At 37.4% G+C, this 26751-nt stretch overlaps 1 non-coding gene across 1 annotated transcript; it reads left to right on the top strand.

The window, feature by feature from the left end:
- The first annotated feature begins 23608 nt into the window (after window positions 1–23608).
- On the top strand, window positions 23609–23715 carry LOC121230969 (small nucleolar RNA R71). The gene has a single exon (XR_005929041.1). It is a non-coding gene; the product is annotated as a small nucleolar RNA R71 (small nucleolar RNA).
- The last annotated feature ends 3036 nt before the right edge of the window (window positions 23716–26751 follow it).

Here is a 26751-nt window from a genome sequence, read left to right as displayed (position 1 = left end):
ATGCCTAACCAATATGCCCACCACAATTAATGATCATTCACTCAAATAACCAAACTAAAAATGTACTAACATTGGTCATCTATTCATACTCAACCATCAACAAAACTGACCAAATATAAGTACTCATATTGTAACAGTCTGGTTATGCTAGAGAATGTGTTTCGACTGAAGCTATAATGTGCAAGAGATTCAAGGATGCCTTGAACGAGGATATCCATTTTTTAGTCGGGATTCTTGAGATCAAAGAATTCGTCGTGCTTGTTGAACGAGCATGTAAAGCCGAAGAACTCAGAAAAGAGAAAAGAAAAGCTAATTCAGAAATTAGAGAAGTGTGAAAGAGATCATCGAGCAAGCCATTTCAATCTGCATCAAAGATGTTTCGAGATTATAATCATTCAAAGGCTAATGTGGGACATACGAGTAGAGATCGTATGAGATCGCATTGAATTTTTAGAGCTCCAGCTACATCTATTGCTGGTGTTGGAAATGTTCGATCTGATTGTCCTGAGTGTAAACACTGTGGTAAAAGACATCCCGGCAATCGTAGATTGTATGATCGGGATTGTTTCAAAAGTGAATCATTAGACCATTTCATTCGTGATTGTCCCAAATCTGTTGAGCAAGAAATTGTACAAAATCTAAGGCCAAGTGGCAATGCATCTTGAGGTAGACCTCCCAGAAATATGGGAAACGTGAGTGGTAGTCAAAGAGGGACTAAAGACACTATTGTTAGATCTAAGACTAGAGCACTTACCAAAGCCTATGCCATCTGTGCTGGTGAGGAAGCTTCATCTCCTAATGATATAATGGGTACATTTACACTTTATGATACTTCTGTGATTGCTTTGATAGATCCTGGATCAACTCATTCTTATATATGCATGAATTTGGTATCCAATAAGACTTTGCCTATAGAGTCTACTGAATTTGTAATTAAAGTATCAAACCCCCTAGGTCGATGTGTTTTGGTTGAAAAATTCTACAAGAATTGTCTGTTAATGTTTCGAGATATTTGTTTTCTGGCAGATCTGATATTATTACCCTTTGATGAGTTTGATATAATTCTGGGTATGGATTGGTTAACTTTGCATGATGCTATTGTGAATTGCAAACGAAAAACTATTGATTTGAGATGCAAGAATGATGAAATAATTCGAATTGAATCAAGTGATTTAAATGGGTTACCAGCTGTGATTTCATCAATGAAAGCTCTGAGTATTATGAGAAAAGGTTGTGAAGCTTACTTTACCCATGTGATTGATTCGAAAGTGTTAGAAAAGAAAATTGAATCAGTACTTATTGTCTGTGAATTCCCTGATGTGTTTCCTGAAAAACTTTCGGGATTACCTCTGATCCGAGAAGTTGAATTTGACATTGAGTTAGTATAGGGAACTACTCCGATTTTGATAGCTCTGTACTAAAAGAATTAAAGTCTCAATCGCAAGAGTTGACCGATAGAGGGTTTGCTAGACCGAGTTTTTTTCACCTTGGGGTGCACTAGTTTTGTTTGAGAAAAAGAAAGATTGCACGATAAGAATGTGCATAGATTATCGTCAATTGAACAAAGTGACTATTAAGAATAAATACCCTCTGCCTCGAATTGATGATTTGTTTGAACAATTGAAAGGAGATACTGTGTTTTCGAATATAGATTTGAGATCGAGTTATTATCAGTTGTGAGTGAAAGACTCAGACATTCCGAAAACTGCATTCAGAACGGGGTACGGCCACTATGAATTCTTAGTTATGCCTTTCGGATTAACAAATGCACCTACTATCTTTATGGATTTGATGAACAGAATTTTCAAACCATATTTAGATCGATTTGTTGTTGTATTCATTAATGACATATTGATTTATTCGCGTGATGAATCCGAGCATGCCTAGCATCTGAGTATAGTGCTACAGACTTTGCGTGATAAGCAATTGTATGCGAAGTTTAGCAAATGTGAATTATGGTTACGAGAAGTCGATTTTCTGGGCCATATTGTATCAGCATCAGGTATCCGAGTTGATCCGAGCAAAATTTCCACTATTTTGGATTAGAAGCCTCTGAGGAATGTCTCCGAAGTCTGCAGTTTTTTGGGACTTGCCGGATATTATAAACGATTCGTAAAAGGCTTTTCTATGATTACAACTCCGTTAATGAAACTTCTTCAGAAATATGTGAAGTTTGAATGGTCCGAAAAGTGTTAGAAAATCTTTGATCAATTGAAAGCCCTCTTGACTGAAGCTCCAGTGTTAGTACAACCTGAAACGGGTAAAGAATTTGTGATCTATAGTGATACTTTTTTGAATGGTCTGGGATGTATTTTGATGCAGGAAGGCAAAGTTATTGTTTATGCTTCAAGACAGTTAAAGCTGCACGAAAAGAACTATCCTGCGCACGATTTGTAATTAGCTGCGATTGTGTTTGCTTTGAAAATTTGGCGCCACTATCTGTTTGGTGAGAAATTTCACATATATTCTAATCATAAGAGTTTGAAATATCTTCCGGAAAAGCAAATGTTGTTGCTGATGCTTTGAGTCAAAAATCATTGTTTGCTCTGCGTGCGATGAATACTCATTTGGTTGTGCCAGATGATGGTTTGGTTTTAACCGAATTAAAAGCAAGATCATTATTCATTCAACAAATTATTAATGCTCAGAAAGTTGATAATGAAATAATAGCAAAACGAGCTCAGAGTGAATTAGATTCTGATTCAGAATTCAAAGTTGATAAAGATGATTGTCTGAGATTCCAAGATCGAATTTGTGTTCCGAGAAATCCAAAATTAATTCAGATGATTTTGAACGAAGCTTACAACAGTCGTTTATCTGTGCATCCGGGTAGTATGAAAATGTATAATGATCTGAAATAGCTTTATTGGTGGCCTGGTATGAAGCATGATATCTTTGAATTTGTTGTGAAATGCTTAATCTGTCAGCAAGTTAAAGCTGAACATCAAGTGCCATCTAGTTTGTTACAACTGATTATGATTCCGGAGTGGAAATGGGATAGAGTGACTAAGGATTTTGTTTTGAGTTTGCCCCTATCTCCAAGAAAGAAAGAGGCAATCTGGGTTGTAGTTGATCGATTGATGAAATCAGCCCATTTTATTCCGGTACTATCCGATTACTCACTTGATAAGTTAGTTGAGTTATACATTTCTGATATTTTGAAATTGCACGGTGTGCCATTATCTATTGTGTCAAATAGAGATCCGAGATTCACATCATGTTTTTGGAAGAAATTGCAAGATGCTCTGGGTACAAAATTACACTTCAGTACTGCTTTTCACCTATAGACGGATGGTCAATCCGAGCTCATTATTCAGACACTCGAGGATATGTTGAGATGTTGCATACTTGACTTTGAAGGTACGTGGGAACAGTATTTACCTTGGATTGAATTCGGTTATAATAACAGTTTTCAATCGAGCATCCAAATGGCACCGTACAAAGCCTTATATTATCGCAAATGTCGTACACCTTTGTATTGGACTAAGCTCAGCGAGAATAAGATTCACGGGGTTGATTTGATAAAAGAGACTAAACAAAAAGTAAAAGTGATTCGAGATAGTCTGAAAACAGCTTACGATCGTCAGAAATCATATGCAGATTTGAAATGAAAAGATATTGAATTTGAGATCGGAGACAAAGTGTTTTTGAAAGTATCTCCGTGGAAGAAAGTACTCTAGTTTGTCAGAAAAAGCCAAATTGAGTCTGAGATTAATCGGGCCGTATGAGATTATCGAGCATATTGGACTGGTTGCATATAAATTATTATTGCCACCAGAGCTAGAAAAGATTCATTATGTGTTTCACGTATCGATGCTTTGACGATACAGATCCGATCCTTCACATGTGATTTCTCCGTCTGAGATTAAGATTCAATTTAATATGACCTACGAAGAAAAACTAATCTGTATCCTAGCTCGTGAGGTTAAAGAATTGCGAAACAAGAAAATTCTATTAGTGAAAGTGATGTGGCATCGACATGGTGTTGAAGAGGCTACGTGGGAGCCTAAAGATAATATCCGAATCTGTTCAACGGTAAGATTTTTGGGGACAAAAATCCCTAAGAGGGGAGAAATGCAACAGTCCGATTTAGACCCTAGTTGAAATAGTGGTTTCGAGACCACAAATTCTTGTCAGAAAATATTTTTATATTATTTTTCGTGCTTAAAATAAGTGAATTAGAATGTGTGAAAATTTTGCTTGAAAATTTAATCGTTTGTATGCTTAATTTGATAAAAGGACTTAATCGCGTAAAATGTAAAAGTTTCCTGTTGATTGTTAAAGTGCCTATTTGCTATGTCTTTTTAAATGAGAGGTCCTTATGTTGATATTTGACCATTGAAAGTTTGAATGGACATATATGCCAAAGGTTAGTGGAATTTAAATGTGTATAATAAGGCTAAATAAGTAAATTTTGCCATTGAAGTTAATTTAATTAAAACAAAAGCATGGAATTAAGTTATTATCATCGTCTTAGCCGAATTCATCAAACAAAAAGAATGAATAATAGCTCTTAGGGTTTCGGCACTTTAATTTGTGATTGAGGTATGACTTTTAATCGGTTTTTGATAATTTCTACGTTTTTGTGATCATTGATTAGTGTTCTAACAAGCCCCTGCCTAAATTTATGATTTTGTTGATGATTTTTAAATATTCCATTGATGAAATTATAATCTTTTTGAAGTTAGTTGTTGGTAAATGAAAGATATGTTTTGGGTTAACATGTTTTGCCTTTAAATTTTTGATGAATTTGAGTAATTTGGGCTAAATTACAAAAATGAGATTTTGAGGGACTAAAATGTGAAATAAATGAAACATATGGGCTTATATGAATACTATGAAAATTTGGCTAGGCATGTGTGCAAAGAAATTATGTGTATTTTGTGATTTTGTGAATTAAAGACTAAATTGTCAAAATATGAAAATGTGAGGGCTAATTTGTAAAATGCCCTAAATATGTATTTTTGGATTAATTTGAATGAATTTGAGTTTGAATTAGTTAAATTTGAATTTATATAGATTAAGAACTAAAGAAAATGAAATTAAATCGAGGAAAGTCAAAAGTCGTCGAGTAGCCGATTCTGTCTATTTGAATCCATACGAGGTAAGTCTATATACAAATCAATGTGTTATGAATTGAATTACTATCAATTATATGCTATTGAGCTATGATGAATGAATTTATGAGTTGAGAAAAATGAGACATCCGAAAAAGTATTGATAAAGTTCTGATGTCCGAAAAGCCTCGTACGAACCTTAGGAATGGTTAGGATACATATGTCATGACATAGGATTCCGATATGTGTTTTCGTGTAAGACCACGTCTGGGATGTTGTCATCGTATTTGATTTTGAGTAAGACCTTGTCTGGGATAGTGGCATCGATATTTCATTACATGTAAGACCATGTCTGGAACGTTGGCATTGTACAAGTTTTTCGAGTTATCCGCGTATCTTTATGATTTCGAACGGTTCAACGGACATTTCGAGAAAATAGATGACTATGTGAATTTGTATACGACTCAGGTACGTTTGAACTGTATACCATGTTTGAGAATGAAAGGTAAGTATATGTACTTTGGTGAATAAATGATATAGTTATGAGTTGCTATGAGAATGAGTTATGATATGTATATGTGAATTATGTTTAAATGAAATATAAGAGATATATGTTTAAGTGAATGTATTTTACCTCAAATTATATGAATGAATTGATGTTATTTGTTAAGTTTATTTGTATATGGCTTACTAAGCTTTTGGAAAGCTTACTTTGTGTGTTTTTGCATTGTTTTATAAATATCGTAGCTATCGGGTGCTCGGGGATCGTCAAGGATCGTCACCACACTATCGAACCTTATTTTGGCACCTTTTGACATTGTGAATAGAAGAGTATGGCATGTATAGGCTAGAAATATTTGGATATGTTTTGTAATGTATATATTTTTCCATGTGATATGGCTTGGTTTTTGGTTATGATTATGGTTTTATTTTGGTATATGATATGTGTGATGCAAATTATGCCTATGTGATGTGTTCTTGAAGGGACAAGCGAATTGGTCAATTTGGTAAGTTTAGTCTGTGCTTATTTGAAGAATTCGGTAAGTTCATGGCATAAGATTGAATGAAAGGTTTTGAGGTTATAAACCATATGTTTTGGTATGTTTTTAGTTTAAGATTTGGCATGTTTTAGTATGGAATATAAGTATGAAATTGGATGTTGGTAATATGACATGAATGATGGATGTTTGATGATTGGAATTGGTGAAACTATTATGCAATTGAAGTGTATTTGATGCTTGAGGGAGGACCCTTTATACGTGGCAATTTGGCCTTGCAAATGGCCAATTTTGCCTAGACGGGCAGAGGCACGGGCGTGTGTCTCAGCCGTGTTGCTCGAGGGCCATTTTGAAATGAGCCTGGGTAGATAACATGATCGCACACACGGGCATGTGACTGGCCATGTGACCCAAGCCAGTAGCCTCCCTAATTTTCACACGGCCTAGCACATGGGCGTGTCTTGTGGCTATATAGACAAGTCAGTATGTATGCCCTGTTTTGACAAGGGCTAGACACACAGGCATGTCTAAAGTCGTGGGAGGCACCCGGCCTGTTCACACGGGCGTGTGACCTGTACAACTTTGAAAAATAATTAAGTTTTGAAAAATTTTGTATGAGCTCAGTTTAGTCCCGACCCCTTTATAATGCATGTTTTAGGTCTCTATGACCTATATAAAGGACTCTATTATGATGTTTGACTATGATTTTGAATGAAGTTTATGAATTCTTCGTAAAATGTTCTGATTAGTCTGGTAACACCTTTAACCCTAGTCTAGTGACGGATACAGGTTAGGGGTGTTACATATATCAAGTTACCATTCCAAGCATCATGACCTAATTCTTAACATTAAGGGTTACCAAACCAAAACACTTCAAACATACACATCCAATATCAGCCATTTCACTAGAAATATCATTATAGCATAACATTTACATATTCACAACAAAACACCTATATACATGCCACTTCCCAAAACGAAATACAAAAGCTACCAAAATGGTTGGATAGTGTGAGCCCCAAATCAATCCATCTAGTTAGTTCGCAACCTTGACAACTACAAAAGAACACAAATGAAACAAGTAAGCTAAAGAAGTGATACGTGATATTTGTGATAGCTTTTAAATATTTATAATGAATCATTCTTGAAACTAACTATTATCACGATGAAGGCAAGTGTACCTATCAAACAGTAGTATAGCTTTAGCAAGACCAGATTATCGAACCCAAAGGAACTAAAAGTACTAGTATCAACTTTCTTTTTATTATCTAGCCTAAAAAACAAAAAGGTTTTGTTTATTTAACTAATTAATTAAACTAAGAAATCACAGAAAAGAAATTTGGGGAAAATACTTTTTGGAAAACTCGATTGATTAAGACAATACCTAATGAAAAATCCACCTAGACTTCACTTGTTATTTGACTCTGAATCAGACGATTTATTCATTCAACTTGTTCCATAGAAATCCCTAAGTTATATCATTATCTCTCTCGAGACTATCAATGTCTAACCCTAGATTGAACAATTGAAATCTCTTTCTAATTGACGCCCTAGGGTTGCATTAACTCGACCTATGGATCCCCTTACTAGGTTTCACCCTAATCCGGCAAAATCTTGTCACACTATCTCTAGGCGTGCAATCAACACCACTTAAGTATGACAAATTTACTCTTAGACAGGGTCTATTCCTCCTCTGAATAAGAGCTTAACTTGAATCAATATCCTGGAATATCAAAACAAGAATTAAGAACACATAATTAAGAACAAGTCAAATATTTATCATACAATTCAGATAATAATAACAAGATCTGTCTTAGGTTTCATTCCCCTTAGGTATTTAGGGGTTTTAGTTCATACTAATGAAAGAAAATATCTCAAAAGAATAAAAATAACTCCTGAGGAAATTTGAAGGGAGATCTTCAGTCTTGATGGTGAATCTGATTTTTGAGATGGATCGATCGGCTTTCCTTGAGCAATTCCTTGCTTCCTCCTGTGCGTCCCCCCTCTTCTCCTCTTCTAGGGTGTATTTATAGGCTTTGGAATGCCTAAGAGCCCTCAAAAGTGACCTTTTCTGAATAGGACTCTGCTTGAGCTCGACAGGGACACGCTCGTGTGCGATTACTTCAGGCCATGGTCAAGCTTGTTAAATAGGCACGGGAGTGTGGTCTACCCATGTGAGTCGTGCTTCGATTCTACCAATTTTACACGGCCGTGTGGTCTACCCATGTGAGGAAGTCCAGGTCGTGTTGATTTCGTAAGTTGGCCCATTTTCTCCATTTTTGACCCGTTTCTCATTCTTTTCACTCCCCTATGCTCACCTAAGTATAAAACATGAAATTAAGGCATTAGGAGCATCAAATTCACCAAATTTAAAGATAAATCATCCATAAAATGTGCTAAGCATGGGATAGAAATATGTATGAATTACAGTTTATCAAATACCCCTTCACTTATGCATTTGCTTGTCCTCAAGCAAAATCTTAAACTCATAATCAAAATAAATTCTTCTTAACTTATAATTCTTATCAATAATATCTCAAACTAATCCATAGGTAATCATACATTAAAAAATTCAACTGAAAGAACATCAAAGTTGCAAACATTCCAAGTTGAGCATTTTATCATAAAAACATAGGTGTCTCCCATCATTTAAGTAATTACCTTTGATTTAAAATATCACAGAGTTTCACATCCTTACTAAAGATTCACTCAAATCACTTGAGGTGTTTAAGGACAATAAATGAAGCACTCAATAGTCAATAATGAAAAGTCATTACCATAGGCTTACATGAGAATCAAATATCCACCACTATAAATTGAGATGAAACATCAATCGAAAGGTCTTTAGAGGGTTGTAACGTGGCTTTGGTTAGAGGGTGTGGTCACAAACTGAACGAAAGGGTTAGAATCGAGATTGAATTGAAAAATTACCTAACTAGAAAAATGACTAGTCATCAATTGCGTACAACAGAGCTTTTCTCAGAATATGGAATTTAACTTCTTTAGCTCAGAAGATCACTACTACTAATATGAATACATGTATTTTGTTTTTTTTTTTTGAAGAACAAGTCAAAGTACAAAATAGAATAAAACATAGCTAAGCAACTATTCCAACTCAAATCTCGATAAAAATAGGGATCAAATTAATTTAGGGGATTTCAACAATAATGAGTTATGGGTTAATATTGAGGTTAAATCAATGAATGGGTTGTTAGGCTCAAGGGGGTTCACTAAGGGTTAATTGTGAAGGTATGCTTTTATTGAGTTAGTGGGTTAAACCTAAGTGCCTTTATCATTTTGACATATCAAATCAAATGGTGTGGTCTTAAAATGCATAATCAAGCAAGTTCTAGAATAACAATTCAATACTGACGCACTCATAATGAAAGTGAGCATGAAAGAAATAATAGATGCTCTAAAGGCTTAAGATCTCACAAAAATTATGGCTTTTTGATGTTTAAACTTGTGAATTCCAACTCAAAATAATACCTAAACTTGGGGGAACAACCTAAAAGGTTTTAATTCTTCAAAAATCAACTTATCATGCTTGATTCCCTAATGTCTTAAAGTTTAAACAATCAATGATAAATGTCTATGTTTTAATTCAAGATATATCAATAAACATTATAAACTAATTGGAATTCATTCTAATAATGATATGAGAAGATCGCGTGAGAATAAAACAAAATTCAGGGATTTTTCTGATATAAAAGACCGCCCACACTTAAGATATACATTGCCCTCAATGTACAAAGGTAGATATATTGAAAAAGATAGATTTATAATCATAAGATAGGGAGAGAAGTGAAACTTCCTGAATGATGAATGAATTCCTTAAACTGGAGTTTTGGAGAATAATCTGCGTGAGAGTGGAGAAGGATACTCCGGTGGTGTTAGAGGTTCATTAGTCCATAAGTCCTGCGCCAAAAGAATATTATATCTGGTGGTAGCTATGGTCGTGGTCGAGCAGGGATCGCAGTCGTGGAAAACCTTTCTCGGTGGAGTTTTTAGTTCCTATGTGATGATGAGCATGAGGAGCTTTTTATAACTGTGACAAAATTAGGAAATTTTTAGGAAGTATAAGGAAGCATAATTACTCATAATGGAATAACCGAAGTTGATAATTGTAAAATAAAAATTATAAAATCTTATAGAAATAGGCTTAAAGAAAAAAATAAAAAGTAGTCTTAAAATAGAATAAAAATAAAAACATAAAATAATAAATAAAATTTTTTAAACATCTTCATCGCTAGGTGGTTCACGAGGTGGGGTGGCGATGAGATGTGGAAGTGCTGACAAATCTGTTGTAAAGTAGCATCAATGTTATCAAAGCGCTGAAAACACTGTTGCTCGAATCTGGTAAGGCACTCAGAGATGTCAACGTATGAAGCTGCCGCATGAACTGGACAACAAGGTGGTGGTGGCTGAGACGGTGGGTCCTCATGACGTAGAGGGACATCATCAGTAATGCCTTCAGGGTCTCCCTCCTCGGCTGATTAGGCAAGACAAACTAAAGAGGGTGGATTCCTCGGCACTTCTCCATCATCCTCATACTAAACATGCTCGAGATGCCTTTTGGGGACATCTGGCCAATAAGAGCAAGGGAGGATGATTGAGCTACTGTGTTGAGGAGTCCAAAGTGTTGTGCCAGTCGAGTCACGTAGGGGCCAATGGAGATGACCCCCTCCGATATTGCTCCATCTAGTGGCGAATGGCGAGGGCAATAAAGTAGGTGAGGTTGAGTACATGCCCTTTTGCCATGCTCCATAGAAAGTAGGCATCATGAGTGTTGACGACGCTGGTGCTCTCTCGACGTCCTGTCAAAGTGTGTGCCAAGATGGCGTGTAGGTACCTCAAGGAGGGAGAGAGAGCTGATGCCTTGGAGTGGCTCAGGTCGTAGGTGGCTGAACCAGGAACCAAAGCGTACCAGCACTTCAAGGGAGAGTAGTGGATGTGGCGACGGAGAGTGTCGAGGTCATTCTCATCCTTGAACTCCTCTGTGTACAAGCCCAAAGCTTTACCAAACTCGGGCACACTCAACTGGCAGACTAAACTGCCGAGACGGAACTGGACTGTTCCAGGATCATCAAAGTTGGTCATGATGTCTTGAACATGGAATGTCGAGCAAAGTTCAAGTGTGAGCTCAAGGTACGTCGGCTCGATGATCGCAAAGAAAAGGTCTCATGGATCGTTTGTTAGGAGTGCTCGTACTTCGTCAGCCAACTGGACTTGTTCAAGCGCTATCCAGTCAATGCAGCGGCCCACACCTAAAGGTCGGGCCCGTAGGATTCGGAATAGTTCCTCCTGATTGCCAGGTGGAAATTGGAGGTATGGGTGGCGAATTTTCGTGGTAAGGCCCAAGGAAGACGCCCCTTTTCGCTTTTTTGAAATGGGGACGGCAGTTTTCTTGCCACGTGAGCTTGACATGGTATGCCTGCAAAAAGAACAAAGAATATAACATAATTAACTAACTAAAGAAGTAGTCATGAATATAGTTAAACTAACCAGTCCAACCAATAATACTCAGCAGTTTAATCTAAATGATAGAAGTTTATATAGCAATTGACATAATAAAAGCATGATTATTTTCAACATGAAATGACTAAACTAGACTCTTTGGGAACACACAAAAAGAATGAATGTATCAAAAAGCATTGACTAAAATGGCAAAGAATAAACGTATAAGCATGACTATAGTGAGAACTATGAATATAAATAAAAAATCTGCCAAATAAAACCATAAGAATCATAAAATTAGTAAAAGAGGTGAAGAAAATAAAGAGAAAAGAGTAAACAAACGCTAAAAAGATGAGAATGGGTGTCAAAAATGGAGTTGGAGGTGGCGCACGAGCGTGGCAGGGAGGCCGTGTGGATTTGCAGCGGCTAGGGTTAGGGATTTTGGGTAAAGAAGATGATGAATAGTGAAGGGTATTTATAGATTTTGGGACACACGGCCAGGGGACACGCCCGTGTTCCCCAATTTTTCCCCGTGTGATTCGTGAATTTTGAATTTGGGCACGTCTGACATTTTACCTGTAATGCCCCGTACCCGAGACCGTCACCGGAGTCGAACACGAGGTGTTAACAGACTTAATTCATTACTTAAACAGCTCAAACAATTTATTTTTAAAATTTTCAGTCAAGCTAGCAATCTGCATCACAGTCGCTTAAAAATTCATATCTCGAGTTCCAAAACTTGAAATCCAATTCCGTGAATTTTCCCTAAAACTAGACTCATATATCTATTTACTAATTTTTTTATAGAATTTTTGGTCTAGGAAATTAGTAAAGTTTATTAGTTAAAGTATCCCCTGTTTTAGGGTTCGATTGCTCTGACCTCTGTGTATTACGAATCATATATCTCCTTGTACAGAGTTTCAATGACTATGAAGTTTGTTTCTAATAAAAATAGACTCAATAAGGAATCTGTATATATAAATCATTACTTATAATTATCTTTGAACAATTTATGGTGAATTTCCAAAGTCAGAACAGGGGATCCAGAAATCACTCTGGACCTGTTTCACAAAAATTTAAACATCTCATAAAATATAACTCATATACCTGTTTTGTTCCATCCATATGAAAATAGACTCATAATTCTTAAATTCCATATTTTATTCATCATCTAATTATATCTCTACTATTTTTAATGATTTTTCAAACTCACATCACTGTTTCTGTCTGAATCTATTTTATGGTAAATTTTACCTATTTCATGGTTTCCATGGATTAGCTAGCAATTTAGCATACATAACACCAAATATGATCATGATTAGCCATTCCAATGGCTAATAATTACCAAGCATTTCCATACCACTCAATAACCATATCATAAGACCATATATACAAAATGATTATAATGCTATACATGCCATACTCAAAATATACAAGCCATTATGCCAAGATGGTATACGGATAGTGTGAGTGTGCCTCCGACCGTTCCCGATTTCTGAGCTGGCTTGTCAACACTACAAGGAATGAAAAGGAGGGAGTAAGCATAAATGCTTAGTAAGCTCACATGCAAATAGCAAGTAACACAACTATATACACAAACATAAACATCATTTGCATAATCATCACCGAGACATTCATATCACATTTTCATTTATCACTTACCATATTGTTGTTATATCGAGTTTTCAACCCGAGGGTTAAGTACATACCTATTCAAAGTATTCATTTCACAACACTTACCAATACGTCCCTTTCATCTTGAGTATTCCTCTATTTGAGTAGAATTTTACTCGTTGAACACATCGGAATATAATTCGGATACATGGAAAGTTTGCACATAAGTGCCACATATGTAGCCAAGCTACCATGTAACCCACCCATAAGTGAGCTCGGACTCAACTCAACGAGCTCGGGCGTTCGCATCCATAAGTGAACTCGGACTCAACTAACGAGCTCGGATGCCTAGTTACATCTCTCGAACTCGGACTCAACTCAACGAGTTCGGACATTCGCATCCATAAGTGAACTCAGACTCAACTCAACGAGCTCAGATGCCTAGTTACATCTCTCGAACTCGGACTCAACTCAACGAATTCGGACATTCGCATCCATAAGTGAACTCGGACTCAACTCAACGAGTTCGGATGCCCAAATATCCTAGTGATATGTCACTTGTATCCTAATCCATTCCTAAGGTTCAACAGGACCTTTTTCCCAATCATGTGTCTCAACCATCTTCTACGGAATGCCGTTACCGATACTCGGTAGTATTTCACATTTTTCAAGTATATCACATAATTTGACATATTAACAAACAATTATCACAGTATAATATTTCATAATAATTATCATATCATTTAAATAACATTAAAACATTTAAAATAATAACTATGTTACCAACATTTACATAAGAACTTACCTCATATGCGAAAATGGCTACTTTTACCATTTCGTCCACAACTTGGTATTTTCCCCATTTTAGCCCGAATTTTAGTTTTCCTTGCTCTATCATTTAAAATATAGTCTAATTAGGACTCACATTATACAAATTGACCCAAAATCATATTTTGGGAAAATTACAATTTTGCCCTTAAACTTTCGCATATTTACACTTTTGCCCCAAAGCTCGTAAATTAAACTTCAGCCTATTTCTTATGTTTTATGACATGCTGATCATTTTTAACTTCTATGGTAACATCAAATTCTCACTCTAACATGTACTTATGACTATTAGGTATTTTTACCGATTAAGCCATTTTGCTCGTTTTCACTTAAAACCGAGGAGTACAAGTTGTCTAACATAATTTGAAACCTCATATTCTATCATAAAACACCAAAATACACAAATTTTACCTATGGGTATTTTTCCAAATATGAACCCTAGGTTGAATTATTGCTAGCATAAGCTTAATCGAGCTACCGGGACTCCAAAAACGTAAAAATCATTAAACACTAGGCTAGAACGGACTTACAATCGAGCTTGGAAGCTTGAAAAACCCTATCCATGGTTTCTCCTTGCTATATTCGGCCATGGGGTTGAAGATGAGCAAAATTGGCTTTTAATTTTGTATTTTAATTCATTTTACCCCTAAATGACCAAAATGCCCTTACTACTAAACTTTCCAAAAATTCCATCCATGTCCAATTTTTGTCCATAGACTTAGAAATTGGTAAAATTGCTATTTAAGACCTCCTAATTAATATTTCAAAACAATTTCATACTAGAAACTTCTAGAATGCAAGTTTTACAAATTATTCGATTTAGTCCCTAATTTCAATTTAAGCACTTTATGCATAAAATTTCTTCACGAAATTTTCACACAATCATGCAATCATATCATAGACCTCAAAATAATCATAAAATAATTATTTCTATCTCAGATTTTGTGGTCACGAATGTGACAGCTCTAAAGTGACCCCTTGTATTTTATGAGATGTTTAAGTTTTCGTGAAACAGGGCCAGAACGGTTACTGGATCCCCTGTTCTGACTTTGGAAATTTACCATAAATTAATCAGTAATAATTAGATGTCATTCTTTATATTACAGATTTCTTTTTGAGTCTAGTTTCATTAGAAACAAACAGCATATGTATTGAAGCCCTGTACAGGGAGATATCCAAGTCGTAATGCATGAAGGTCAGAATAGTCGAACCCTGTAACAGGGGAGACTTTAACTAATAAACTGTACTAATTTGCTTGACCAAAAATTCTAGAAAACAATTTGTAGATGGATATAGGAGTCTAGTTTCAGGAAAAATTTACGGAACTGGTTTTCGAGTTTTGGAACTTGAGATATGATTTTTAAGGTGACAGTGACGCAGTTAGCCAGCTCGTCTGGAAATTTTAAAATGGACTGTGCAAATAAGCGAATTAAGTCTGTTAACCCCTCGTGTCCGACTCCGGCAACAGTCTCGGGTACGGGGTGTTACAATTAAATTGGTATCAGAGCTACGGTTTAGTCAATTCTAGGACTACCGTAATACGTTTGGGTCTAGCTATACATGCCATTTTGTGATTATTTGATAGTTTGGTGATTTCTGACATTTGCAAATGTGTTTATTTATAGTAATGGATCCCGATCCCGACCGAACGGTAGCTGATGATCTTGAGAGTGTAGCGCTTGCTCCCACACAAGGGACAGCGCCGGCGGACTCTCAACCTATTGCTAGTAATCCGAATGATGAAGCTAGACAAGCTTTTTATAGTGTGATGAATGATTGGTTTAACCAATACATTTGAACTAATACGGCTGTTCCACAACCTCCATTCCCGACTAATACCACCCCCGCACCTACAATACCTCCGGCAACCGACCAAATAAGGTCAAATAAGCCCCCAGTTGACAGAATCTGAAAACACGGGGCTACTGAATTTAAAGCTACGGACAGCGATGATGCCGAGCAAGCTGAGTTTTGGTTGGACAACACTATTCGGGTACTCGATGAGCTATCTTGCACACCCGATGAGTGCCTAAAGTGTACTATCTCCTTGCTACGTGATTCTGCCTACTATTGGTGGAATATGTTGACTTCTGTTGTGTCCAAAGATCAAGTAACTTGGTAGTTTTTCCAAACCGAGTTTCGAAAAAAGTATATCAGTCAGAGATTCATGGATCAAAAACGAAAGGAATTTCTTGAACTTAAACAAGGTTCCATGTCGGTTACCGACTATGAACGAAAATTTGTGAGGCTTAGCCGGTACGCGTGAGAATGCATTTCTTCAGAAGCTATGATGTGTAAACGTTTCGAAGATGGACTGAATGATGATATAAAGTTGTATGTTGGCATTTTAGAAATCCGAGAATTTGTGGTACTTGTCGAGCGAGCTTGCAAAGCCGAGGAGCTCAGTAAGGAGAAAAGGAAAGCCGATGTGGGAGCAAAGGAGTTTCGTAAGAGATCTTCAGGAAAGCCCTTTCAACAGTCATCGAAGAAATTTAGAGATGATTTAGGCCAGTCTAGGGACACTTTGGGTTTTTCTAGACGAGATCGCGATCGACCCCCTGTGAGCACACGCATCACTTCGATCGCCAGTGTTGGAAATGATCGTCGAGACAGAACGGAGTGCCAGTATTGTGGTAAATGGCATTCGAGGAGTTGTAGATTTCATGACCGGTCCTGTTACAAGTTTGGATCAGTTGATCACTTCATTAAAGATTGCCCGAGGTTGTCTGAACAGAATGTAAATCAGAGTGGGAAACCGGGTGCTCACACTACTCGAGGTAGACCATCTAGAAATACGGGCAATGCTAGTGGTGGTCAGAGAGGATCTCGAGATGCTACGACCAGATCTGAGGCTCGTGCTCCTACTAGGGCTTATGCTGTACGCGCACGCGAGGATGCTTCCTCGCCAGATGTTATTACCGGTACTTTTACTCTCTTTGATACTAATGTGATTGCTTTGATTGACCCTGGTTCTACTCATTCTTATATATGTGAAACCTTAGCATCCAGTAAGACTTTACCTATTGAGTCTACTGAGTTCGTAATTCGGGTGTCAAATCCCTTGGGTCGTTACATGCTTGTCGACAAAGTATGTAAGAAATGTCCCCTAGTAATTCGAGGTTCCTGTTTTCCGGCGGACTTGATGCTTTTGCCATTTGATGAATTTGATGTTATCCTCGGTTTAGATTGGTTGACCGTGCATGATGCGGTTGTGAATTGCAAAAGCAAGACTATTGATTTGAGGTGCGCAAATAACGAGATAATCCGAGTTGAGTCTACGGACTTAAAGGGGTTGCCAGCTGTAATATCATCAATGTTGGCCCAGAAATATGTAAGAAAGGGGTGCGAAGCATACCTTGCGTATGTACTTGATGACAAAGAGTTAGAAAAGAAACCCGAATCTGTGCAGGTGGTTTGTGAATAGCCGGATGTTTTTCCCGAGGAATTACCGGGTTTACCACCTGTTCGGGAGGTAGAGTTTGGTATTGAGCTTGTACCTGGGACTACGCCGATTTTGATAGCTCCATATCGTATGGCACCAACCGAGTTAAAAGAGTTGAAAGCTCAGTTGTAAGAATTGACGGATAGAGGTTTCGCTTGACCAAGTTTCTCACCTTGGGGTGCACCAGTATTGCTTGTGAAAAAGAAGGACGGAACCGTGAGGTTGTGCATCGACTATCATCAGCTGAATAAGGTGACAATAAAGAATAAATATCCGATGCCACATATTGACGATTTGTTTGATCAACTAAAGGGAGCCTCAGTGTTTTCAAAGATAGATTTGAGATCGGGTTATTACCAGTTGCGAATTCGAGATTCGGATATACCCAAAACTGCTTTCAGAACGAGATACAGTCACTATGAGTTCTTAGTGATGCCGTTTGGGCTCACTAATGCCCCTGTAGTATTTATGGATTTGATGAATCGAATCTTCAGACCGTATTTGGATCGGTTTGTAGTCGTGTTTATCGATGATATTTTGGTTTATTCGAGAAATGAAACCGATCATGCTGAACACCTGGGATTAGTGTTGCAAATTTTACGGGATAAGCAGTTATATGCTAAGTTCAGTAAGTGTGAGTTCTGGTTAAGAGAGGTTAGCTTCTTGGGTCATGTGGTATCCGCATTGGGTATTCGAGTTGACCCGAGCAAAATTTCAGCCATACTTAACTGGAAGCCTCCGAGAAATATTACTGAGGTTCGGAGCTTTTTGGGACTTGCCGGTTACTACCGACGGTTTGTGAAAGGTTTCTCGATGATAGCCACACCAATGACGAAACTACTTCAGAAGGATGTTAAGTTTGAATGGACAGAAAAGTTTCGAATAATTGAAAACTCACTTGACGGAAGCTCTAGTACTAGTGCAGCCCGAATCAGGCAAGGAGTTTGTCATTTATAGTATGCATCCCTACTTGGGTTGGGTTGCGTATTGATGCAAGAAGGTCGAGTTGTGGCCTATGCGTCGAGACAATTAAAGCCACATGATAAAAATTATCCGACCCATGATCTCGAACTAGCTGCCATCGTATTCACTTTGAAAATATGGCGACATTACTTATTCGGTGAGAAGTGCCATGTATTTTCGGATAACAAAAGTCTCAAATATTTGATGACCCAAAGAGACTTAAATCTGCGACAAAGACGTTGGCTCGAGTTGTTAAAAGATTATGAGCTTGTCATTGACTATCACCCAGGAAAGGCTAATGTGGTTGCAGATGCCTTAAGTCGTAAATCACTGTTTGCTTTACGAGCGATGAATGTACACTTGTCTGTTCTATCCGACAATGTGTTAGTGGCGGAATTAAAGGCCAAACAATTGTTGATTCATCAAATTCGTGAAGCTCAGAAAGTCGATGATGAATTGGTTGCAAAACAGGCTGAATGTGTTCCGAATATGGAATCAGAGTTTCAAATTGATGATGACGATTGTTTGAGGTTCAGAAGTCGGTTGTGTGTTCCAAGAAATTTAGAACTCACTTCGATGATTCTGAACGAAGCTCATTGTAGCCGAATGTCAATTCACCCGGGGAGTACGAAAATGTACAACGATCTGAGACGTCAGTTTTGGTGGCATGGTATGAAACGAGACATTTCCGATTATGTTTCGAAGTGTTTAATATGTCAGCAAGTGAAGGCGGAACATCAAGTGCCTACGGGTTTACTTCAGCCGATCATCATACCTGAATGGAAATGGGATCGAGTCACGATGGATTTTGTATCTGGGTTGCCATTGTCGACAAGTAAGAAAGATGTGATTTGGGTTGTTGTTGATAGACTGACTAAGTCGGCTCATTTTATCCCCGTACGTACGGATTTTTCATTGGATAAACTAGCTGAATTGTATGTTTCTCAGATTGTGAGATTACACGGGGTACCGATTTCTATTGTGTCAGATAGAGATTCGAGATTCACCTCGCGATTTTGGAAGAAGTTGCAAGAAGCTTTGGGTACCAAGTTGCATTTTAGCACCGCTTTTCATCCACAAACCGATGGTCAATCCGAGTGGATAATTCAGATACTTGAGGATATGTTGAGATGTTGCATCCTCGAGTTTAGTGGTTCATGAGAGCGGTATTTACCTTTGATTGAATTCACTTACAACAATAGTTTTCAATCAAGTATTAGGATGGCACCTTACGAGGCTTTGCACGGGCGTAAATTCCGTATGCCATTGTTTCGGACCGAGCTCGGTGAAAGTAAAATTTTCGGAGTGGATTTGATTAAAGATGCTGAACAGAAAGTAAAAATAATTCGTGAAAGTCTGGAGGCAGCATCAGATCGTCAGAAGTCGTATGCGGATTTAAAACGAAGAGATATTGAGTATCAAGTGGGAGACAAAGTGTTTCTTAAGGTCTCACCTTGGAAAAAGATACTCAAATTTGGCCGTAAGGGCAAACTGAGTCCGAGGTTCAAAGGGCCATATGAAGTATCCGAACGAATTGGTCCAGTTGCGTATAGATTGATTTTGCCCCCTGAACTTGAAAAGATTCACGGCGTCTTTCATGTTTCGATGCTTCGACATTATAGATCTGATCCATCACACGTAATTAATCCATCAGAGGTTGAAATTCAATCCGATATGAGTTATGAAGAAGAACCGATTCGTATCCTAGCTCGTGAAGTGAAAGAGTTGCGAAACAAAAGGGTTCCGTTAGTAAAAGTGTTATGTTCAAACACAGGATGGAAGAAGCTACTTGGGAACCCGAGAACTCTATGAAAGAGCGATACCCAAACCTATTTACCGGTAAGATTTTCGGGGACGAAAATTTCTTAAGTGGGGGAGAGTTGTGACAGCCCTAAAGTGACCCTAGTCGAAAAGCGGTTTCGGGACCGCTAAACCGAGTCACCAAATTATTTGAATATGATATTTATTGTCTAAAGTATGTGACTATGAATGTGTGAAAGTTTTAAGCTTCGATTTAGTAAATTGCATGTGAATTGAGTCAATAGGACTTAGGTGTGACACTTTTGAAATGTAATAGGTAAAGTCTACCTTAAAAATAGATGCTGATAGTAGCAGTAACGTGAATGTGAAAAATCACTAAAAATAGTAGGAATGGAATTAAATAGTGAATAAATTATGGAATCGAACCTTGATGAATATATTTTCATAGGAAAGTAACGAAACGATCATATGAACAGTATATTATGAGATATTTAAGTTTTTGCGAAACAGGGCCAGAACGGTTTCTAGAGTCCCTGTTCCGACTTTGGAAATTCATTATAAATTAACCAGAGATAATTAGAAGTCATTCCATATATTTATAGATTCCTTTTCGAGACTAGTTTCTATAGAAACAAACAGCATCAGTATTGAAGCCTTGTACAGGGAGATATCCAAGTTGTAATGCATGAAGGTCAGAATAGTCGAACCCTGTAACAGGGGAGACTTTAACTAATAAACTGTACTAATTTGCTCAACCAAAAATTCTAGAAAAAAATTTGTAGATGGATATAGGAGTTTAGTTTCAGGAAAAATTTACGGAACTGGTTTTCGAGTTTTGGAACTCGAGATATGATTTTTAAGGTGACAGTGATGCAGTTAGCCAGCTCGTCTGGAAATTTTAAAATGGACTGTGCAAATAAGCGAATTAAGTCTGTTAACCCCTCGTGTCCGACTCCGGCAACGGTCTCGGGTACGGGGTGTTACAACAAAACCGCTATTCTGACTAGGCCCAAAATCAGGATATTACATTACCCACGCCCGTGTTCCTTGGGCATGTGGGTGCACATGGCCGTGTCGCATGGCCGTGACTGTCTTCATTTTCTTCTCCCACGCCCGTGTATGTAGGCCTACGCTCGTGTTAATCTAACAGGTTCAACCACGGGTTCTAGACACGGGCGTGGCGAATGCCCGTGCTATTTTCTCAGGTTCAACCATGGTTCTAAGACACGGACGTGTCGCACACCCGTGTTGTTTTGGCAGGTTCGCCCACGGTCCTAACACACGGCCGTGGTGACTTATTGCATCCCGTGTTGGGGAAAATTTTTCCCTGTTTTCACACGGCCTAAGGCACGCCCGTGTGCCTGGCCGTATGTGCTTTAGAAAGCTTGCGTTCCATGAGTCGGTTTGTATATTAGATGTTAAAACTAAAATTTAAAGAAATTAATATTGTTAATGCTCGGGTTGCCTCCCGAGAAGCGCTTATTTATAGTCTAAGCTCGACTTACCTCTCTAGTGTGTGATCATGGTTGTTTGAGGAGTTTATACTCCTCATTCCTGCTATGAATCCCATCAAAATAAGGTTTTAGGTGGGTATTGTTTACCTTAAAGGTGTCGAATTTGGGATGACTTACCTCGACTAAACCAAATGGGAAAATGCTAAGTACCGTAAGAGGAATTTCTTCATTCGGTTTGGCAGTGTCAATGTGAGGATATGCGGCATCTAATGAAACTTTAGCTCCAACCTTAAGTTGATTTGGTGAGGCATTGAGCTCGTTCTAGTGTAGTTTTGGTTTATCGTGTTTTCTCGGTTTAAATGTCAGTCATTCATCTAACTCCTCGATTCATAACATTCGTTCTTCATGGGTAGATTCTTTGTTGTGGATTGAACATAGCTCATGTGTGTCCTTCGAACTTATTTCCTGCAAAATAGGTTGCACTGTATGATCAGTCTTAGTAGAACAATTTGTACAATCACCTTCAATTTTCGATGTGTTATTTAGGTTCTGATCTTGAAGGTTGATTGTTTCGTCTCCTAAACGAAGTGTGAGTTTACCTGTGCCAACATGAATAATTGTTCTAGCAGTTGGTAAAATGGGCCTTCCTAAAATTAAAGGAGCATTACTGTCCTCTTCTATGTCTAAAACAACAAAATCAACTGGAAATATAAATTTGTCAATTTTAACGAGTACGTCTTCAATGATACCCCTAGGAAATCTGACAGTTTTATCTGCTAATTGAATGCTCATCCTAGTTTGTTTGGGTTTCCCTAGACCTAGTTGCTTAAACAATTGGTAAGGCATAACATTAATACTAGCCCCTAAATCAGCCAACGCCTTATTAACATCTAAACTACCAAATAAACAAGGAATCGTAAAACTCCCTGGATCTTTTAGTTTGTTGGGTAACTTATTCTGAAGAATGGCTGAGCAAACCTCGTTTAGCTCCACATGCAACCTTTCATCTAACTTTTGTTTATTTGCTAGAAGCTCCTTTAAAATTTTGACTGCGTTTGGAATCTGCAAAAGTGCCTCAATAAACGATAGGTTAATATGTAGCTTCTTTAAAAGTTTAAGGAATTTACCAAATTATTTGTCTGAGCGGTCTTTCCTTGTCACTTTGGGGTATGGCACACGAGGTTTATATTCTGTACTTACCGATTTTTGTTCGTTTTGGCCTACCTCATTCTTACCTTTGCTTACCACCGGTTCTGGCCTTGGTCTTTCCACTAGCCCTTCCTCATCATGAATGGAAATTACGTTGAGTTGCTCCCTTGGGTTAGATTCAGTGTTGCTTGGCAGGCTACCTTGTGGTTGTTCAGAAATCAACTTGGTGAGCTATCCAATCTGAGTTTTGAGCCCTTGGATTGATGCATTTTGATTTTTGAGTGTCATCTCGGTATTCTAAAAACAAGTCTCTGACACTGAGATGAATTTGGTTAGCATCTCTTCAAGGTTCGGCTTTTTCTCCTGCTGGTATGGTGATTACTGAAAGCCTGGAGGGGGTGGTGGTTTCTGATTTCCTTGGCCTCCCCATGAAAAATCTGGGTGATTCCACCAACTTGCATTGTAAGTATTGCTATAAGGATTGTTTTGAGATCGAGGATTATTAACCATGTAATTTAACTGCTCGTTCTCCATTTGTGGCCATAAGGTGGGTATTCTGAACTGTTCGATCCACCTCCACTTGCTTCGCACTGCATTACTGGGTGAACCTATGAAGAACTAAGAAAACCATCAATTTTCTTATTCAAGAGTTCTACCTGATTAGAGAGTATGGTGACCGAATCGACGTTATAAACATAGGTTGTTTTCATTGGCTTTGTCCTCATGACTTGCCACTGATAGTTATTCAATGAAATCTCCTCTATAAACTCATAAGCATCTTCAGGTGTTTTATTATTGATGGTTCTGCCAGCAGCTGCGTCAACCATTTGTCGAGTCGAAGGATTCAGGCCATTATGAAAGGTTTGAACCTGTAGCCAGAGTGGTAACCCATGGTGAGGGCATCTTCGCAAAAGGTCTTTGTATCTCTCCCATGCATCGTAGAGTGTCTCTAAATCCATCTGCACAAAAGAAGAGATATCATTACGTAATTTAGCCGTTTTATCCGGCGGAAAATATTTTAGTAAAAATTTTTTGGTCATTTGTTCCCAAGTAGTGATTAACCCCCGCGGTAACGAATTCAACCACTGTTTAGCTTTGTTTCTCAATGAAAAAGGGAATAACCGAAGGCGAATGGAGTCATTAGAAACGCTTAATTTTAAATGTATCACATAGTTTTAAAAAGTTTGCTAAGTGAGCATTGGGATCTTCGTCTGCAAACCATCAAATTGAACAAATTGTTGTATCATTTGAATTGTGTTAGGTTTCAATTCAAAAGTATTTGTAGCTACAGCAGGGCTAACTATGCTCAATTCAGTTCCTGTTAAATAAGGTTTAGCATAATTATACATAGTGCGCGGAGTAGGATTTTAATTAACAGCAATCGCAGGAGGTAGCAGATTTTCTTGGTTTTCAGTCATCTCCTTGATGGTGGTTGAAGTATCGTCCTCTTGCTCGTCCACTATGTATCTTAAGCTTCACCTTATTTCTCTTTGGTTTCTGCGAACTCTGCGATCGATCTCACTGTCAAAAAATAATGGTCCTGACGGGTTTCTTCTAGTCATAAACTATAATAACCTGCCAAAAAAAGGGGAAAAGAAGAATTAGTAATAAAAATTAGAAATAAATTTAAATTGCAATAAAAGTAAATGGCTAAAGCAATAAAAATCGAGTGTTCCTAATATCTTAGCTCCCCGGCAACAGCGCCAAAAACTTGGTACGTGATATTCATGACAGGTTTTAAATATTTATAATGAATCATTCTTGAAACTAACTATTATCACAATGAAGGCAAGTGTACCTATCGAACAATAGTATAGCTTTAACAAGACCAGATTATCAAACCCAAAGGAACTAAAAGTACTAGTATCAACTTTCTTTTTATTATCTAGCCTAAAAAATAAAAGAGTTTTGTTTATCTAACTAATTAATTAAACTAAGAAATCACAGAAAAGAAATTTGGGGAAAATAATTTTTGGAAAACTCGATTGATTAAGAAAATACCTAAGGAAAAATCCACCTAGACTTCACTTGTTATTTGACTTTGAATCGGATGATTTATTCATTCAACTTGTTCCATAGAGATCCCTAAGTTATATTATTATCTCTCTCGAGACTAACAATGTCTAACCCTAGATTGAATAATTGAAATCTCTTTCTAATTGACGCCTTAGGGTTGCATTAACTCGATCTATGGATCCCCTTATTAGATTTCACCCTAATCCGAAAAAATCTTCTCACCCTATCTCTAGGCGCGCAATCAACTCCGCTTAATTATGAGAAATTTACTCTTAGACAGGGTCTATTCCTCCTCTGAATAAGAGCTTAACTTGAATCAATATCCTGGAATATCAAAATAAGAATTAAGAATACATAATTAAGAACAAGTTAAATATTTATCATACAATTCAGATAATAATAACAAGATCCGTCTTAGGTTTCATTCCCCTTAGGTATTTAGGGGTTTTAGTTCATACTAATGAAAGAAAACATCTTAAAAGAATAAAAATAACAAAACATAAGAAAACCCAAAACTCCTGAGGGAATTTGAAGGGAGATCTTCAGTCTTGATAGTGAATCTGGCTTTTGAGATGGATCGATCAGCTTTCTCTAAGCAGTTCCTTGGTTCCTCTTGTGTGTCCCCCCTCTTCTCCTCTTCTAGGGTGTATTTATAGGCTTTGGAATGCCTAAGAGCCCTCAAAAGTGGCCTTTTCCGAATAGAACTCTGCTTGACCTCGACAGGGACACGGTCGTGTGACACGCCCGTGTGCGATTACTTCAGGCTGTGGTCAAGCTTATTAAATAGGCACGGGCGTGTGGTCTACCCGTGTGAGTCGTGCTTCGATTCTACCAATTTGACACAGCCGTGTGGTCTGCCCATGTGAGGAAGTCCAGGCCATGTTGATTTCGTACGTTGGCCCATTTTCTCTGTTTTTGGCCCGTTTCTCGTTCCTTTCACTCACCTATGCTCACCTAAGTATAAAACATGAAATTAAGGCATTAGGAGCATCGAATTCACCAAATTTAAGGATAAATCATCCATAAAATGTGCTAAGCATGGGATAAAAATATGTATGAATTATAGTTTATCAAGAAGCTTAGTAAGCTCATAGTTTAAACATCAAACTAACTTACCTTATTCAAAATAAATATTCAAAGAAATAATTTAAAATTCCTGACAGCCAAATACATGTTCACAACCTACATTGGTTTTTCTCACATATCTAAATATATCATGATAATCTCTTCTCAAATAACTTACCATTACCATAAACCACATGTCATCAATGTAATTGTCCACACATATATAAACAAGTGGTTCATTGTAACATTTGTCACTTACTAATACCATGAATATGCATTAACATTTAAGCACATAATTAATTTGTAATTCAATTAACATTTAGCTCGATGAACTAAGTAACTCGACTCAGATACTTAAGTAACTACACCACACTAGAGGCATCATAGATGCATGACATAGGCACCGAAGTGCAGACAGAGGCACAAATGTGCAATCAAAGGCACCAAAGTGCAAACCCATACAAGCACACATACTAACCCTAATGGCATGCCAATCGTATCCTAAGCATACTACGTTCAATCAGGAATTATACGTAAATTCGTTACCTTTATACATATTCATCATTCAGAAACACTTCATTATTTTCATAAACATACTATAAATTCAATATATTAATTTCAATAATGTGCAATCACAAGATTTGCTACCATCAACTATTCATTTTCATATGTACTCAATTGCAATAATCAATATCATATAGGTAAGAAATAAAATTTCACATACATATATATAACTAACTAGATAACAATGAGATTATAACAAGAAATTTACATTCACATATAAAAACACTATGAACTTAGCTACAATCACTTCTGGTTAAAATGCAGGGACCTACTCTGTAATTTTTCCCTTTCCTCAATTATTGTTTTTTTTACTCAGTTCTTGGTCTATCTAATAATTAAATTCAATTTATTACATTCACAATTTAAAATTCAATTCAATGCAT

Source organism: Gossypium hirsutum, chromosome A06 (genome assembly GCF_007990345.1).
Source record: "Gossypium hirsutum isolate 1008001.06 chromosome A06, Gossypium_hirsutum_v2.1, whole genome shotgun sequence".
Lineage (NCBI taxonomy): Eukaryota > Viridiplantae > Streptophyta > Magnoliopsida > Malvales > Malvaceae > Gossypium > Gossypium hirsutum.
The sequence above is the reverse complement of the archived record's forward strand: the minus strand, read 5'-3'. Positions and strand labels throughout refer to the sequence as shown.